The sequence below is a fragment of the Corvus brachyrhynchos genome, unplaced genomic scaffold (genome assembly GCF_000691975.1).
Source record: "Corvus brachyrhynchos isolate BGI_N302 unplaced genomic scaffold, ASM69197v1 scaffold44, whole genome shotgun sequence".
In the NCBI taxonomy this organism is placed as follows: Eukaryota; Metazoa; Chordata; class Aves; order Passeriformes; family Corvidae; genus Corvus; species Corvus brachyrhynchos.
The window spans coordinates 3,018,762-3,038,258 of record NW_008238359.1 but is presented as its reverse complement, the minus strand read 5'-3'; the positions used below and the strand labels follow the sequence as shown (position 1 = coordinate 3,038,258).

General features: G+C 37.2%; 1 protein-coding gene across 1 annotated transcript in view; it reads left to right on the top strand.

Annotated features, from left to right (window-relative positions):
• The window catches only part of TENM4 (teneurin transmembrane protein 4), a 1,563,774-nt gene that overhangs the window by 814,031 nt on the left and 730,246 nt on the right, over positions 1 to 19,497 (top strand). The window contains exon 6 of the mRNA XM_017735917.1: positions 8,909 to 8,987. The gene's annotated coding sequence lies outside the window, so the exon portion shown is untranslated. The remainder of the gene's footprint in view (positions 1 to 8,908; positions 8,988 to 19,497) is intronic.

Sequence of the window (19,497 nt, the reverse complement as noted above, 5' to 3'; positions counted from 1 at the left end):
GAGGAGATACAGTAAAAATTCTCAATCAATTTATTTCATAATAGAGTTTAAGAGGTGGTTTCATCATGGTCTACAAGCACTTAAGTGAAGAAAACCATCTGATGGTAGTGACTTTTTAATTTACTGGAAAGTCATAATGAGTTTCAGTGGGTAGAAGCTGATGCTAGATAAATCCAGGCTAGAACCAAGGTATGTATACTAAGTAAAGATAATTATGCATTGGAAAAGCCTTCTTGGATGCATGATGAATTCCTCACCACCTGAAGTCTAAAAGTTGAGTCTGGATATTCTTTACTGGAGTTTGTGACAGTTCAAGCAGAAGCCATAATCTTGATACAGGAATTAGTGTGTGAAGTTCTTTGTTATGTGCTTGTCCAGAAATCAGACCCGTATTTTACTGATCTGTTTTGACCTTAAATCCACAAATACTAGGTGAATGTTGAATAATTTATTTTATGTTATTCAGAAACTCCACAGATGTTTGCACATAATGGGACTGAAACAACAGATTCTTGTAAGTACACCAGTGTAAGCCAAATGTACCAGACAAAAGAGGGGACATGCTTCTACCCTCCTGACCTTGCCTTCCAAAACTGGTTTCATGATGGTTATCTGGAACACTAGAATGAAGTCTGTTCTTGCAATGACTCTCCAAACTGTAACAGAGATACATGAATCTTCACGATACAGAGGGTGAATGGTGTCAATAATTAACATTTTTTTTCCGCCCTCAATTTGTTTATTGCTGAGTTTAGTCCTGGACTCTGGTGCAATGTCTTAGATTGCCGTGTTTCCTTTTTCCAACTGAGGCAAAAAATGTTGTGATTGGAAAATCTAGATTTGACACAGAAAGTAGTGATTGAGGTTCTTGTTACAAAGCCAGGATCAGTAACTAGGGTTTTTTTCTTTTTTTTTTTCCCCTAATCTAGCCAAACTCAAAAAAAATAAGAATTAAAATACTCGTGAGGTTAGTATTGGAAAAGCTGGAGGAATATGCAGTCTCAAACTAAAGACTGAATCAATGGAGTTAGAAACCAGAAGATTCCCTTGCTTTTTATTTTCAGTGTTTGGGTGAAAGAATAAAAGAGATGTTAGGTCTTTTCTTCCTACAGGAATATTCATCAGAATCCAATCTAACCTTTCTGTTTAAGGATACAGTTCAACATTTTTTTTATTTTAGCTCAATTGATACATTAAAATTCTGCCTATTTAATTTGCTCACTCCTGATTTCTCTCAGAAAGTAGAGAGAGTTTAAACACTTGTCAGCACATAATAAAAAAGCAATCTTTAGGCTCATTCTGTTGATAAAGGAACTGATACATCTAACTCAGTTTTACACATGCTCTATAAAATTTTAAAGAACTTAGCCTTTCTTAACAATTGAATGCTAATTAAGGGTATTGATTCCACTTAATGAGTTGCAAACACTTAAAAAGGTCAGACCTGAAGCGGGTTATGTGGAAATGTATAGAACTTTCAATATTTTTAGTTCATTGCTATTTAAGTATGCACCTAAAGAACTTCTGATGAAATGTTAGAGAGTAATGAATAACACTAATGTTTTCCAGCTACATAAATGAGTTGGATTAGAGCTGACAAGTGTTCTCTGTTATCTGGCCACCATTTCACGTTGTATATCCTCAGCTTTTCAATTTATGTTAAAAGGGGTTGAGATGGAGAACCTGGGCACATTTAGTAGTTCTCTTTCTCCAGCAGTGGCTGCAAGCAGACTGCAGGAGAAAAGGATGAACTGAACATGCAAATTTGATGTTTACACCTAATACTTTCCCATCCTCTAACCATCTTCAGGTGAGGGGATTTCCTGAATCTCTGCACTTTAGGTGCTGTCTAGTAAATCACAAGAGATGTTTTTCCAAACACTTCTTCAAGGACCATTTTTCTTATTTCTTGAAGGTATGTACAGAAGAAACAATCTTTTTTTGTCTTATGTAGGTTTGGATGTAAACAGCATTTCTTGAAAATAAATATAATTGCAAGCAGTCAAAATGCGGAACAACAGTATGCACAAGGAGTAAAAAGAGCTTACATGTGTTTAAAAGGGTTGAACCACCACAGTTATGAAAAACACAAAGTTGAAAATCTCCTCACTGGGAGTTAAAGATCTGAAAGTATTTACGGAAAATATGTATAAGGAATCTTGACATATATCTCTTACTTAAAAGTATATATTTTTCTGGCCCATTATGAGACCTCCCAAAAAAACTCTCATTGTGTCACAAGTGTCTCTTCATCAGAATCATTATTAAATATGACAAGAAAAATTAACTTCATTTATTTAGTGATATATTTTTATCAAGCACTCAGTTGCAGTGAACTCTAGCTCCCTGCTTTTCTTAAATATTGTTAGAAAGTTCAACTTCAGTGTCACATTCCTGTATGTTCAGCACGGCAGCTGATACTGGGAAATGCCCTGTGCTCATTCTGGAAGCGTTTGGACATAGCAGAGGTGGGATTTTCATACCTGATTTTAAACATCTACTATCTGAGCTAGTTAACCAGGCTCCAGTTATAATCAAAGATGAGATACAATGGGTTTTACGGTAAAAATTGTCATCTTAAGGAAGAGGTCTAAAAGAGACGGATGTCTCGTACTGTAGCAGTGCTGTTCACTCTTCCTGACTGGAAAGGGAGCCTAGGGTGACTGGCTCAGATGCAGATGTCTAACTTAGGTGTGATGAATCTCTCTCTAGGGTTTCTCCTGTCCCTCCTTGTTAACTGTAGAAATAATCCTTCTTCAGATTGAAAACTTTGGAAATAAGTCTTGTAGGAAGCCAAATATCTTTATGGCTTTAAAGCATTATAAAAATTTTTGCCACTTCAAACACTTGTGAGCAGTGATCAAAGAACTTTTGAGCTTGAAGCCACACTGCTGTATACTTTTGCACTGTTGCCCTACTCAGGTATCCTGAGCTCTTTCTCATGCCTTGAATATAATCTCATTCTGTTTAACACATTGTTCTTCTTTTCTGGTTTTCAATGCTTGGGTTGTTAAAAAACAAAAACATGCCCAGAGACAGATGTAAAATTGCTGAGCTTTTCTCAAATCACTTCAGTTCAGTTTCCACTGTGTTCATAAGCATCTTTTTCCTTCCACTGATATTTTCAAATACTTAAACTCTTCAAGTTGCCATTTCTTCCAAGTTAAAATTTGGCATCTTGGACTAATTTTGATACAAATATAAACCACAGATCTATCTACAATAATATAATACAGAAAGTAACAACAAAAATATTATTGTGAACTGTAGGACTTTAGATTTCTTTTTGTAAATATGTAGCACATAAGAAGCTTGCTTTCCTTCTCTTTGCAGCATGACTGACAGATTTCTAACTATTGTAAACCAGAAACTAGCTGCCACTGCATACATTTTATGAATGAATTGGTGTTAACTGACACTAGCAGTGCCAATTAGCAATACATAAATGAATCATTACAGTGACCACATACGTCACCACATGCAGTTTGTCAGTCTCTCTCTTTCCATAAAATCTATACAGCATTCACAAGAATATCTAAGCTGCTGACAAGGAGCTCGAGAATTTCTGTTTAAAGCACAGCTGAATCCTGGAAATGATTCTTCACTTTACTAGATAACAGCATTTAAGCTGTCTCAACAGAGCTGGCTTCATGAGCATTTTACCACGTTCTATGAAACTCCAATGAAAAAATCTATTTTCACACAGAGAAACAACAGCAACCCAGTGAAACAGTTTCACAAAGTACAAGTGTGTTCCTCTTCACCCTCCCAAAGATCACACTTCTTTGGATATCCATGTACATGTGTGGGTGCAAGTAAGTGCTTCTTCTGTAGAGTTGTCCAGTCCCCTTTTTCTTCTACAGCTTTCATCAGAACTTATCTTCCATGTAGTGTTAACTCAAGGAGCATCATGCTTAACCTGGTCTTTGATCAGACATAGAGGTCTCTAAACGTAGACTACCTAGACAAGTAGGTGTAGCATGGTTTTACATTTCAGTGTAGGAGTGCTGAAAAAGGTGATGCAGGGATGGTTCAAGTGCTGAGTGCTGCTTGACACAGCTACCCTGCTGTTAAAGTGGTATTTTGCACAATAATTGTAAGAACTTGACAGGAATGGATGCTGCTCTGAAAAATCAGTGAAAATGCCAGCAAGTCCAGATCCAAGTCTGGATCACTCTCTGGAGGATCCCTTCCCTGAACTGACTATAATGGAAGCCTGGGGAAATTTGTCTTAAGTTGTCCATGACTAAAGTTAGCCTTTGTGTATATCCATCCCTCTGTGAGATATATCAAATATGTGTAAATGCCTGTTACAGTCTTTAAACTGACTGCTCCTTCACATCACACTTAAAGTAATACATAGGCAAAATGGATGTAAATATAAATTAATTTTGAAGTACATAGAGTTCCAACATTCCCTTTGTCAGCCACAAAATCTGAAGAGGAATCAAAGTGTGGGTGACCTGCGTCCCTGAGGTAACTTGAATGACAATAGATAGTTGTGTGGAAGAAGGGAATTCCAGGCCAGATCTTCATTTCATCACATAGCACCTTTCATGCTATGCTCCTAGTCTGTCTTCCTTTAATCCACCTCCTCTGTGTGTGATCTAATAGCCAAATGAATTGGACAAATTAGGAGCCTGAGAAGGTGCAGTAGAATCCTATGTGTGTACATATATATACAAACACTCATTTTTGAACAAGGGGCATTCTGCCGTTCCAGAGGTATTGCAGGGTACATCCAGGCCAGGTACATGTTGTTGTGTGATACAATGCAGGACCTCTGAGGTGTGCCCTTTAGGAACTGACATGCTCTTTGGAATCTGAGGGTGAGATGCGTTGCCCTATTGTGTAAGTGGCAGAGGCTGCTTGTTATGTATCTGACAGAGGCCAGTATTCTGTGGCAACTAAGCTGAGTCAACTGAACTGCCTTTCAGACTCTCTGAAGTCATATGTTGTTGACTTTCTAATTTAAGAAAAATCTCCACAGAATTTACATTCCCTGGTTCTAAATGGACTTCCACTCAAAATCACGTTTCCAAGCAGCCACTTATCATAGCAAACCACAGAAACACGTACAATCACAGAATGGTTTGGGTAGAAAGGCACCTTGAAGGTCATATAGTTCCAGCCTCCCCTCCGTGTTTCTTTTAGCAATGATGTCACATTGCAGATGTATCTATCCTTCCTCCCAGTCCTGCTCTACCTTCTATTCTTGTCCACGTGCCAAAACAAGACATCTTCAGTACTGCACTGTAAATCCTGAGCATTCGGAGCAAAATAATCAATAAACAGGTTCCATAAAACAAATCTTTAGGTTTCTTACAGCCATATTGCTGCAACTGTTGAAATTCATGGCAAAGGGGGATTTTATTGCTTAGTTATGACTTAAAAATCACTTTTGCCCCATCAGATTCCAGGTGGCTACATTAGTTTTTACTCTAGGCTGTTTGTACAAACCTCCACTTTCTCTGAAGGTCAGAGGTACTATTTTAGGAGGGTGGATTGGTATTCTTTTATGAGTGATTGTCATAGATAATGGAAAATGGCAACTGGTTTTGTTCTCAGTGGGATGTGTCTGTAAGTAATTATTAAGAAAGACTAGAACTTTGTACGGCTGATTGTCTCTTTTAAAACTATAAATAAAAACTGAGAGCAATTAGGGCTAAAGAACAATCTGGATGTAATTTGTGTTCAATGCCTAACACAGCAGGACTCTAATTCAAATGGTGTTATATGCCATGATATGATATTTCCACAGTTCTGTGATTCCCAGATTTGAGCCTGAAAAAGCTCAAACGCTATAAAAAGTTATTTCTAATAAAGTGGATTTCTGGAAATGTTTGAATTGCATGAGTCTATTCTTTCGTGATATGTTGCAGGGGTTCCCACATGCAAGGCTTTCCCAAAGCTCTGGAAAACATGTTTTTGACACATCTTCATCCCAAATAAAATCCTATCTACAATAAGACTGGCCCAGCTATAAAATATAAATAGAAGGTTTTAGGGGACAAAAGTAATGTATTCAGAAGTTAATTCTTTTGGAAAAAAGCTTTTAAAATGGCAAGAAAAGAAAAATATAAAGAGGTAGAACACCCTCCAGCAACAGTGGAAACACTAAAAGGATTATTTATCATAGGTAAAAGACAATTCAAAATGACATGGCAAAGCACAATAGCCCCTAGTTGTGCAGGGACTGGGTTACCCAATTATGCAATTCATATTGGAAACAAATGGTATCTTATAATGCTCATGACATGTTAAATACTCAATTCTGAACCGCAAAATGCCTGAAGTTTTTAACTAGAAATGCAGCTGTGTCAATTAGATGCAGCACATAGTACTTACACTTTCTAGTAGTACAACTGGGGGAAAAAACCTGCAAAAAATAAGACTGTCTGTATGAAAATTAAACCAGCTGATAACTTGTGTACATGTGTGGCCTGCAATTTATCTTCAATTTAAAAGGTAGAATAAAAACAAAACCAAAGCAACCCAAAACCTTTCAGACATTCTTGCATGTTTAACTGCTCTGAAATCACTTTCTTTATTCACTCAGCATTCAGATTACTTAATACTCTTCATAGCTTTTTCAGGTAATTTTTATATAAACATATAAACAAAACAATTACATTTCAAGGATGGTTGACCTGTTTTCTTTGTCCAGTAGTGAAACTGTGCATTTAGATCTTTCTTCAAACTCTCACTTGCTCACCAGAAAGCCAAAACACTTTCAGTAAGTCATTTGGTATTGCCGAAACTTGTGTTTGTTGTAACTAATTTCTGCAAACACAGAAGCAGGTCAGTTAACTCAGCTGCCTCAGAAAGCTTCAGGTGTTCTAACATACAGGATGAGGTATATCCCTAATGTCCCATTTTTTCCCATCAGGCCTGTTTCCAGTTATTGCCCTGACTCCTGTTCCTCACTGTCACCATGTGTGTACTCCATGATGCTGTGTTACAGTCTAGGATGACTATCCATTAATGACAACACCATGGGGCAGTTGCAGCCATTATCATAAAAAAAACCCCACTAAAAACAAACCAAACAATCTAAAAATTGCTCTACTTAGGACTTATCTTGATGAGTAGCACAGATGTCATATTAGACGTGTCATTCTGCTTATCCAGAGAAGGACAATAGAGCTGAGGAAGAGTCTGGAGCACAAGTCTTATGAAGAGTGGCTGAGGGAGCTGGGGGTGTTCATTCTGGAGAAAAGGAGGCTCAGGGGCCTTCTCACTCTCTACAAGTACTTGAAAGTAGGTTGCAGTGAGGTGGGGGTTGATCTCCCAAGTAACAAGAAATAAGACAGGCGGAACTGGCCCCAGGTTGTGCCAGGGGAGGTTTAGGTTGGATATTAAGAAAATTTCTTCCCCAGAAGGGTTTATATATCCTTGGCCAGATTTCTGCTTTCTTCAGATCTGCTAACTGAGTACTCCGGCAGCTGCAGTGCCTCTCCAATTTTATTCCAGAAAGGGATAGAGGAAAAAAACATGCATACTTCTCTTCCTAACTACTGACTGGATGGTGATGTTGCTCAGATCTGCCAATGGTGATGATCTGAGGCTCGGCTGGTATGCTGTCTCTAATTTATTTTGGCCATCTGCTTTTCCTCCTTCTAATTGGTGCATGTTAAGAGAGAAAATATTCTTCAAGAGCATTTAAGATGAGGATGCTTCTGGACTCACTAAAAGCAGATTGAATTGTAATATTTGTTTTTCACTGGGCAGATCAATCTGTATCTCAGCAACCATTTCATATTTGGCAAGACTATTCCTTTTACATAAAGTGATTACATATACTAAGGTTGTTATTGGTATGAAGGATGCATTAGTAAAAGTGAGAAAAGATCTCTTTTAGCAGGTTCTCCACACTTGTAAAATATTTATGTTGTAGCCTGCATATTCTGCAGTTTCTTTGTAAACATTGAGCTTTATGTGTATTATTAATGCTCAGGAGATGAAACGTGTATTGAAATAGGGGCCCTGAACAGGGATTTGTATTCTCTGATCCTTCACTGAAACAACAGCCTTAAGGTTTGTCCACTGACTTCTCTCATCATCTCAGGGGATACCTCGGGAAAGGTGTCTGAAGTTTAATCTGCAGTACTTTTCTGACCCTAGCACCATGGGTTTGTTCAGGGGGAGTTAATTTTATTAAAGCCTGAACTCTCATTGGAGAAAAATTTCACAACCGTGAAGAAGCCTGCCTTCTGATCCACTGCCACTTTGCAGATTGCAGGAGTGGGAGACAGCTAAACATTGTCAAAATAAAAATAGACAAAGTAATTTTTGTTTCCCCTGCACTTTCTGGATGGGATTCATGTTTTCTAAGTTAACCAGCTGGCAGTGCAGGCTGAAATGACCACCTAAACAACCTGTGTGAAGAGAGGGACATCCACACAAGTGACTTGATTTGCTCTCAGAGGTGTTTCTCTTTCTCTACCAGCTTCACACAGGAGTCTAATAACTACCTTAAACTAAGCTTTAAGGAAATAAAGCAAAGCAACACAAATTATACTTTCAAACAATTTTTTTTTTCTAGTGAGACTGACATGGGATTTTCAAGCAGCACCAGAAAAATCTCTTCATTCGAGTAGATAAATACAATTTAATTTTTATTCATTTTGTATCATGAATATGTTTTTTTATGATATAGATTAATCAACATTTTTTGATGAAGTAAAACCTGCCCACCTGTTATTATTTTGCTGTATTGTCTTCAAATGTCATTTTCCCCAGTAGTAATCTTAGCTAAAATGTCTTGTAATAATAACTACACTCTCCTAGTAGATATGGCATGAAATTTCAGTAGCACATAGTATTTCTCACTGACGCCGTACTTGCATTTCTTATTTACAATATTCCTCAAAGAATTATGGTTTGTTTTGTCTTTATCATCTTACAGGACACTGGTAATAGTATATGGATCCTGTTGGAGATAGAGTATCATACAAGTATTGGATGAATAGCAAACAGCCTTGCTGGTAAGTTGTTGTATTCTTTCTGCTCTTTTACCACATTTCAGGTCCAGGAATGTGAAGGAAGGTTTACTTCCTGTTCAATATGATGTTTACTAAAAAACAAACAAAAAAGGGAAAAGCAAATTAAATAATATGTTTTAAATATTTGCAGTTCCCTTCCCTTTCACAAGTAGCTTCAGTATTACTATATCTTTTTTCCTTCCTCTCTTAGAGAAACATTTTCAGTTTCCACTTTGTGCCATTGTGTATCATGAGGCTTTGCAGGTTGCTTTATCTGCAGGTACTCCCTCATCAGAAATGTCCAAAGTTCAGTTTTACAGGCTAATACAAGAGTCATAATGGTTCTTGCTATTTTTTTAATCTTTTTTTTCCTTGTTGGGCTTTCTTTTCTTTTTTCATTTTTGGATTGATCTTATTTTATTCACTGTAGGTATTGTGCTTTTGGTTTGTTTTTGATGCTAAAGAATGTTTGTTTGCCTATAAACCTCAATGCAGTTTTTATTTGTAGCTGATTAACATATGTCAGTTACTAAAGGTACTTGAATAGAGAGTATCTAGAAAATCATACATTTAAAAGATTAGTTATAAAGTCACTAGTCAAAACCACCCAAGCTATAGCCCTATTGATATCTCTGGTTTATTGTATGATGTTGATTAAGTAATTTCTGAAGAGCAGGAACTATGTTTCTGTGTGGAGATACAGTAATGCATGTACAGTGGTGTATGAACTGAATTATTCTTCTTTACATAATTGGAGAGCTCACTGGGTAGCTGTTAAGAATGATTAAACTCCATTAGGCCTGATAAAACCTATTTCTTCTTAAAATATTGCCAAAAATGAATAGTATAAAATATAACTTTTTGTTTCTAGTGGAGTTGCTTTAACTCTTGCATTTTCAATACTGTCTGCAATGCTGATTGCTACTTCCATCCATTGGGTGTAAAATCTGCACTTGAAATGCTGTTAGTGCTGGGATTTTGTATCAAAAATGTGGAAAAGAGACCAAAGGTGAAATCACCAGGTTTGAGTTGCTAGGTTGCTGTATAAAAATACACTGATGAAACACAAAGGATATTTTATTTGTTGTTAGCCACAGTGACTGAAATACTTAACACTTTGAAATGTCTTGAATTGAAAACAAATAGGTCTCCTCTGTTAAGTCTCTATCAGCAAGAAAGAAAATATCTGGAAAAAGTATTAGTGTTGTATTTTCACATATTACCTGGATATATACCAGGAGGAGGGAATCAAAATCTGTGCTTGGCAGAAGGGGGATTATTTCTACAGATAGTGTTCAAAACTCAACTGGACAAAGTCCAAAACAATCTCATCCAGTTAGACTTGCTTTTGAGGTAAGGATGGACTAGACATACAGAGGTCCCTTCCCACATAACTTATCCTAAGGGTCTGGCATTCTATGTAGCTGGGTGAGATGTATGATGGTCAGAAAACTGTTTTATGATCTACACACACCAAGGTACTTTACTTAATCTTCAAGAGAAATTACATGATTTAATATTCAATGGATGAGTGCAACTGAACTCTAAAGATGCTGAGGGAAGTTGGGGAGCCAGAAGAAAAGAAGTGGGATTTCTTTAGTAAGGTTAGGATCCTGCTGCGGGAGATAATTAGGTACCTAATACCATAGATGTACACATAATTTGTCCTGTGGTTTTAAGATTTTCTTTTAAATGCTTTTGTTTTAGAGTATGACTTGCTCTCAGAAGTCTGTATGATCACTGACTGCTTTGATCACTGGAGGACACAGATTTTTACATGCTGAGCAAAACTTCAGCTCACTTGGGGAATCATGACTGATTTTACAGAGGGAACTCTGTCCAGTCTTCCTAGCAGGGGGCCATAAAACACACAGGGGAATATGAGTGAAGAATACTATGTTTCTGTGAAAAGGAAAAATGTCATTTTGCAATGTGGATAAAAGTGCAGCCTGCAAAATGCAAAATAAACCACCTGCTATGCTCTGTTTGGTATTGGTACAACCTCAGGAATATCCATTGTGGGACACTTAAAAAATGCTATGAACAAACTGGACATAGACCCATGAGGAAAAATAAGGATGAGTATGAGAGGTTCATGAGAAAGAATGAAAAGAAAGGTGGAATTGCTTGAGCTGGTTTATAGTGATGAACTTCAAAGAAATTATAGGCTTTTAAATAAAGAAATAAATGCTTTATTGTCTCCATCAAATTTATATTGGAGAGAGAAAAATGTTGGGAAATTAAACTGAAGTCAGTTCAGGGCAGGTAGCAGCAGAGAGCTTGGACAGATTGGGAAAATATAGTGCTGGAATATGCTGCTTGGATATATTGTGGAGGGCTTTCAGAATAGGTTGAAGAATCTTCAGTCAGATATAACTGATCCTCCTTGAGATATAGGATTAAGTCCATCTCCTGTGGTCTTTCCCAGCCCTACGTGTCTCTGGTACACTGCCCCTGAATCCAGAGCAAAAATTACCACTCAAGGAAACAGTTGTGTAGAAAGGGTGGAGGGGGGAAGGGAGGCTGTGGATAAATCCACCTCGCTGCTGTACGTTATAGTGGCCAATAAATGCAACCTTTACCTGGTGAAATCTGTATTGTCTGTCTCAGGAGTAAAGAGCATCAGCTTGGGCTTGGTGGAAGCTGAATCCCTGACAGGAGACTCTCATTTACAATCATCTCAAACTGCACTCTCAGTGTGTTGAAAAACATAATGACAATATCTGGTTGCCCTGTTTGCTTTAAAATGGTGTGGCTTAGATACCCTATCTGAAACCAACAGCCCTTATATTCCATACATGATCATATCACATTGACAGATCTACTGATTTGGGTTATAGATTGATGCTTTTTGCAGCAACCATTGCCATGTTGGGGATCTGAAGGCTTCTAAACACCCCACAAAATAGCTGTGATGGACATACACAGCAACTGTACAACATGCGTGGGCAGAATATCTTTTGGGATGCACAAGAAATTAGTACTGTGACTGGAGATGAAATTATTATGAACTCAATTACAAGAAGTAACAGTTCTGTTTCCAAACACTAGGAATCATAATCTTTTTGGGAAATAATCATGCTGTTTATATGCCTTACAATTAGGTGTATGGATTGGCACATGACACACTTCTCTGTATATCTCAACTATATAGAAGTATAAGTAGTTACAACAGTTCTTTTCTATATGACTAGTAGAATCCGAACTCTTTTGAAAAGGGCTCTTCAGATCTGAGCTCCAGCTTTTTATATTTTGTGCTTTTTATCTGCACTTCACCAGCTTGAATAATACCAATTAGAGCTGCTGCTACACAGTCACCTTTTAATTTTCTGCTTCTCATGCCTTAACATACTCATAAATTTGGGTGTTGACTCTTCTGCTGGATTGTTTGAATAAGAAAAATCAATTTAAGATAAAAACAAGTGTTCTTTTTGTCTGCAAAAATTTCTGGCCTTAATACCCTTGATACTCATCCAGCACAGGTGCTCTACTATGTAATTATTGGAAACAGCTTGAAATAAAACACAGAAATAGGACTGGAAACCTTGAAAATATTGCCATTGCATTAGATAAAGGCAGTTGCAAGATCGCACATGTATCATGTTCCAGTCTTTCACTCTCTGATGATGAAAACTAGCAGTAGTACAGCAAAAGACCATAAAATTGCTAATATCCACTCAAAAAAACTTTCATTGAGTTGCAAATTATTGTAGAGTCAAGTGAGAAGAAGAGATTCTCTCTGCAGAAATGACAGGCAGCCACACCCGAAAAAATTCCATGACTGAATCCATTCATCAAAAATATTTACATTATTTCCATTTCCTTATGGGTTAAATAATAATAAATATTGAACAAAGAGACTCCAGCTGCAGCTGGAGCATTTTCAGTAAATAGTTAAATACAACCCACAGCAGAGTCTGGGAGCTCTCTCCAATACTTGAATACTGCAAGCTGGTTCCTATTTTATAGGAGACCCCAGGTCAAGGAGAAGTAATTAATCCTGCTTTTGATGCAGAAAAACTTGTAGCTTATCCCTGGAAATGTTTAAAAATGCTGTTTTACTTTAGAAAAGTTACATTCATCATCACTGCTGTTTTTCTGGCATATATGGACATCTTCTGTCTGGTGATGAACAATCTTTTTCTCCAGTCCCGAATCACCTATAGAAGTCAATTTTTATGTGAACATTTGTTTGGAATTTGACTCTTCGTAGCTCTCTGAAGAACCACTGCATTTGTTTAGATCTTGTGAGACCCCAATGCGAGTACTGCATCCATTTCTGGGGTTCCCAGCACAGGAAAGATGTTGACCTGTGGAGCAAGTCCAGAGGAGGCCCACCAAGACAGTTAGACGAAAAGCTAAGAGAACTGGGATTTTTCAGCCTGGAAAATGCTCCGAAGTGACCTAATTCTAGCCTTTCAGTACCCAAAGGGAGACTACAGGAAAGATGGAAAGGGACTTTTTGAAAGACCATGTACTGATAGGACAAGGGGGAATGGATTCAAACTGAAAGAGGGTAGATTTGGATTAGATACTGGGGAGAAATTCTTTCCTGTGAGTATGGTGAGGCATTGGCACAGGTTGCCCAGAGAAGTTGTGGATGCCCCTCCCTGGAAGCATTCAAGGCCAGGCTGGATGGATGTCAGAGCAACCTGGTCTAGTGGAAGGTGTCCCTGCCCATGGCAGGGGGGCTAGAACAAGACAATTTTTAAAGGTCCCTTCCAACACAGGCGATTTTACAGTTCTATGATTCTAAATGGTGTTTGGGTAGAGAAAGTGTGCTGACAGTATAAATGTTGGGTTCAAAACTGAGCAGTAAGATAGTTCAGTAATATAGTTTCACCATTTTTTCCAAAGAAAAGTTTCTTGTATCTTCTGCCTTTTACCAGCTTCATGGTTAATGGCAAAAATCCAGATAATGAAAGTTTCCATTCAACTTGGAGAAAATTGGGGTTTTGTATATTTTGATGGATTTTTTTTTTTTTTTGCCAAGTAATAGTGAAACAAACTGTTCTTGGATGTGTTATCTATTAAAAAAATCTGAACTTTTGTTGCTCATGTTAGTCATGTTAGTCTTGTTAGTGTGTGATAGGCGTAAGGTACAATTCCATAATTCTTGCTTTTTTAAAGGTGTGTTTTAATTTGTGTTTGTGTCTTCTTGAAAAGAAATAGTTCATTCTGCTGAAAGCAATACAGCCATTAACCAAGTACCTTCCAAGAGAATCTGGGAAGTTATGTGCAAGGTGATAGTCTGTAAATTTCTTGGTTATCTTAAAAAAAAATGGTCAGTTTTTGCCAGAATTGCAAGAAATTGGAGCATTCCTTAAAGGAGAAGTGAAATAAGACAGGTTTTGTGTGTCTGCTAAGTGTTTCGCCTGTTTCAGCCCTGTAGGAAGAAAAGGTAACCTAAGGAGAAGTGATAGTATTACATAGTGGTTCACATCCATGCAAATGTTTAGAAGAAACTGACTCCTCAGAATTCATGCAAGACCATGTTGGTTTTAATACTACCATTTTGTGGAGCATAGTCTAGAGCTTGGTAATCTGAGAAGCAGATGATTTCAGTCAATGAACATGCTTTCTCCATCTCCTCCTGAAGATTCTCTATCCAAAATGAGGGTGAGGAAACAAAATGTAACAGAAATCTTCTTTAGATTAGATTTGTTCCTCCTGGGGAAAGACATATATTCTAAAGTGGTGGACTTAATACAGGAAGTCATAAGAATGTGCAGAAATTTACAAAAGAGAGTAAAGTGGGTTAGCAGTGCGTTGGATTCATGTGTTATTCCACAAGTCTGTAGGTATTAGCTGAGACATCAGGTTACTTCATAAGTAAGAATGGCTCAATCTCACAAGACATCTGCTTCTGAAATTAAAAAGCTAACAACTGCATGATTGCCCAGAAAACAATCTTCATTTAATAGAGATCCATGATTCAAAGAGATATGCGAGTTAAAATCTTCTAGGGAGCACGAAGCAATTAATAGTTGGAACTTTTTATAGCACCTTTTACCCAAGGATCTCAAAACACTTTACTGGCTTTAATTAGGCCTCACACTATGCAATATCTGCCTGGAACAGAGAAACATTATTTTTTAATTCTGCATATAGAGGAACATGAGACACAGAGGTTAAATGACTTGACAATGATCATGTAGAAGCAAATAGTAATGATAGGAATAAATCCCAAATCTCCTGCCTTTCAGTCCCATGTTCTATCCATTAGCCAAGTTTCTTTCCTCTGCAATAAACTCAAGGCTTTTTCCTATCTGTTCTGTAACAAATGTGATTTTGACTACAGGATCAAAGCCCAGGCAATTAGAAAGGCTTTCACCCTTTCCAGAAAGAAAAGAAAAAAAAAAAATTGAAAAATCAGTAAAAGACCACTTTCTGCTCTCGGGTAGAGGAGAAACACTATTTACTGCATTGAGAGCTGTGAAAGATATGGAAGAGCAGACTCCAGAGGTAAACACGTTGTCTTTGGAGATAATGAATAAGGGTTTGTGTTTCTGCCTTAGAGGAAGAATAGGTTGGGCTGGGCTTTTTTTGCAGATAATACAAAATGCGAAGAATGCTTTCTGCAGTATACTCAGGAATTCAATGTCAGAAAAAAAAAATCAATCTTAAGGCTGTGAAGGAGATAATCTCCTGGGGAAAGATAATACGGAATCATGCCACCAGGTATAGCCCCTGTAGCTGGGAAGTATTGCATAAGAGACACAGGCATCTATACTCATGCAAACTCTTAAATGCTAGAGTCCTTGGCAGGAAGCAGGGAGAAAGAAGGTCAATATGCTTAAATTAGCAGATAATAGAGATAATTCTGTTGTTGTGCTTCTAATAGCAATTTGAATGAGGATATTAGATAGATAATATGATTTGTTTCTTGTAATTTAAGGTACATTTTGAAAATGGTAGGAAAAGGGAAATAAGTAAAATAACTACACTAACACTAGGAGCCTGAATAAAATCTGTGTGCTTTCACAGCAACCTAATTTAAAGAGCCTGAAGTTTTTATTTCTAGAATTGGTTATTTGTTAGATGCTGATAATGATTACTGATAAGGGAGAAAGAATTCAGTTCAGTCCTTATATAGAGAAAATCAGGTGGTTCATGAAAACTTGATTCATTTGCCTTACTAGAGACATTTCTAGACTTATCTTTACATCAGACTTGGAAGTGTGAATCCATTGTTTTTTTCCCTGTGACTCTCATTAATTTTGCCATCATAAGCCACAATAAACACTAGAGCTGGCCAACCAGTGCAAATATTTTTTTACCATTTTTCAGCACCAGGAGATCCTAAGAAGTTGATGTATCATGGGAAAAAATGTTCAATCAAATAATGAGTTTAGAATAAATAATGAAACACTTCCATTGATTGAAGTGTCCGCCATCCAAGTGATCCCGAGAACAATTATACAGTCAGGTTATAACAATGTTTCCCAGGCAAAACAAGCCAGCACATCCTCATTTCAGAGGTGATGCTGTGAATTCACTCACAAGGGTTTGTTTCCATAGGTTATTTACCAAATGTTCCTTGGTAATCAGCTAAAATACTAAAGGTACAGGTTAGGAAATTAGAAACTGTTTGCACTGCACTTAGATACAAGAAAAGATGGCACTGAAGTGCTTTCACTGTTCACACTTCACAAAATCTGCCGCACATAGACTTGACTTTTAAATAAATAACCAGTCTTTGCAGTTCTCATCAGGCAGATGCAGCCATTGCAAATGATTTTGCTCTGTGTTACATTTGTCAAAAGCTGTCAGAATGTAGTAAAAAGGTGTTTATACAGAGTAATATGCCGCTTGAACTCCTGTATGTCTCCTAGGCTGGAGATTTTAGATTGCTGATTTGTAGGAAAGAAAGAGTTCCAAATGGGCCTGTTATTTTCAGGCTTTACTCATTTATATATGGTTCACTTCTACACATTTACATGTCCGCGAATTACAGCCAACACTCAAGCCTGAAGGAGGAATTGGATCAGATAGGAAAAGACCAATCTGCTTCACACTGGGCTACAGTTGTGTAGTTAGATAGTGGGATTTGTGTATAAAATAATCATTATTTTAGCCATAATTTTGCATGCCTTTAATCACGTCTAAAATAGTTTTGTTTAAAAATTAATTTTGTGTCAAGGTTGGAGAGAAAGGGGAGGATTTGGGCATATGCTAAATGAACAAAGTTTACAAAAAATTTTCATACACACATACAAATGTGTGATTCTACTATTTTTTACACTGTGTCTCTGTTCCATTCATAAAGCTTACCTGACCATAAGAAAAAAAAAGAGATCAAAACAAAACCAAGGCTATTGAGTTCTATATAATGCACCAATTTAAGGTGAACATTTAAAAAAACAGTATACTACAGTATTTTCATGCATAACAGGAAATACTAGATTTGTCTAGAAAACAAATAAGAAAGTTACACTCTACTAGTGAGCAGCTACACGTTGGTCCTGTTGCTGACTAAAAGAATGTTAGCCAACATAATAGTACAAGTTTAATTAATGCAAGTTTTGTGTGAATATTATTAACTGAAAATTATTTAAGAGCACCATGAAGTAGTGGCAGGCAGACATGGAAAGAAGAAAGCAATTGTCAGGAAGAAAGAGAGTTCTTACCATTATTTTTGGCAAGCTGGTTTAGTTGCAGTCATAAACATGTTAAATAAGGAATGAACTGGTGACAAAAAAATGATACCTTCAAGACCTTATATGAACCAATCTTCATTAGTGTGAAAAGTATTATATATGTACCAATGCTTGAAACTAGTATTTCTTATGTTTTATGGGATGAAGAATAAAAATGAAGATTCAAAAAAAGTTACTAGGAACTGAACCTGCTAACACAAATTTTTCTCTTCTAAAATTTGGAGCACAGGGAGAAAATTGCATTTGTCTTTTGATAACCTCCAAAGACACTACTTGATTGTCCTAATTTTTCTGAGAAAACCTTGACCATGTTGCAGGGGCAGAAAGGTCTCAGGAGTCCCTGAACTGCAAATTACTAGAGATTAGCAGTTCACTGGGGGATGAGTTCAAAATATTGGATGGATCTGCTCTATTTTTATACCTCTGCTCTAACTATGATATGATGAACATTCATTCTCCACTGGAGAAATTAAGACTGCCTTCCATTTGAAACACTCACTATTCTCCTCATTTCCTTTGCCATTAGAAGAAATTGGCGAAGACCACATGGTCTAAAACCTTCATATTATAAATAAACTTCAGAAAGAGAATTATTTTATGCCATAAACATAGGTCAGAATTCTATAACTAGATTTGTTTTGAGTTTTAGGCTTTGAAATGTAAACTGTATACTAGACATGAAAAATATAGACAAATGCTATTTTATCCTGCTGGATGATTTTTTTTTTTTTTTTTTTTTTTTTTTACTGGAGTAGAGTTAATTTTCTTCAGAGTAACTGGTATAGGGCTAAGTGTTGAATTTGTGCAGGAAACAGTTTTGATAACACTGGGATGATTTTGTTATTGCTGAGCAGTGCTCACACCGAGCCAAGGCCTTTTCTGCTTCTCACCCCACCCCACCAGCGACGGGGCTGGAGGTACACAAGGAGTTGGGAGGGGACACAGCCAGGACAGCTGACCCTGACTGTCCAAAGGAATATTCCAGACCATATGGTGTCATGCTCAGCAAAAAACTAGGGGGAGACTGGCCAGGGGGCTGCTGCTTGGGGACTGCTTGGAAATTGGTCAACGGGTGGTGAGCAAGGGTTTTCATTTGCATCACTTGTTTTTCTCTGTTGTTTTCGTTTTCATTAGAACAATGGTAGTGGTAGCAGCAGTAGTACTAACACCAGCAGTACTAGCAGCAGCAGCACTAGTAGTAATAGAAGTAGTATTTCATTTTAATTCAGTTATTAATCTGTTCTTATCTCAATGCATGAGTTTTTTTATCTTCACCCTTTGAATTCTCTTTCCCCCATTCTGCTGGGGTGGGGAGTGAGCAAGTGGCTGTGTGGTGCTTAGTTGCTGTGTGGGTTTAATCCATGACAGCTCTTTTTGACACCCAATGTGAGTCTCAAAGGGTTTGATTTAATAACAGGTTGACCAGAGTGTATTAGAAGGGATTTATACCTGTTAACAGTTTTGGTCACAATATTGATTCTTCTGTTCTTGATATTGTTTTACCTGATCTGTACCCTGCCCTTTTTCTTGCTGTATATGTTAAATGTTGGTGTTGGCTTTTGCAGTTTGCTGTGCCCTGTAGTGATTAGTGATGTTTTGCCAGGAAGATTTTTTATTGAAACACTGACCTTGAGCTTAATCTGGTATTTGGGCTCTGTATAATTTCATGGAGACAATTAACAATTATGCCTTTTCCTCATTTGTTGGGTTTTTTTAGTTTTTTGTCTGTTTTTGTTTGGGTTTTTTTTTGTGGAGGTAATATAGAATGATCTTTGCTACTTTCTTCCATATAACAATAACTTCTCAGCATTTTGAACTGAGAATAGTTAGAATGCTTCTATTGATATTTCTTA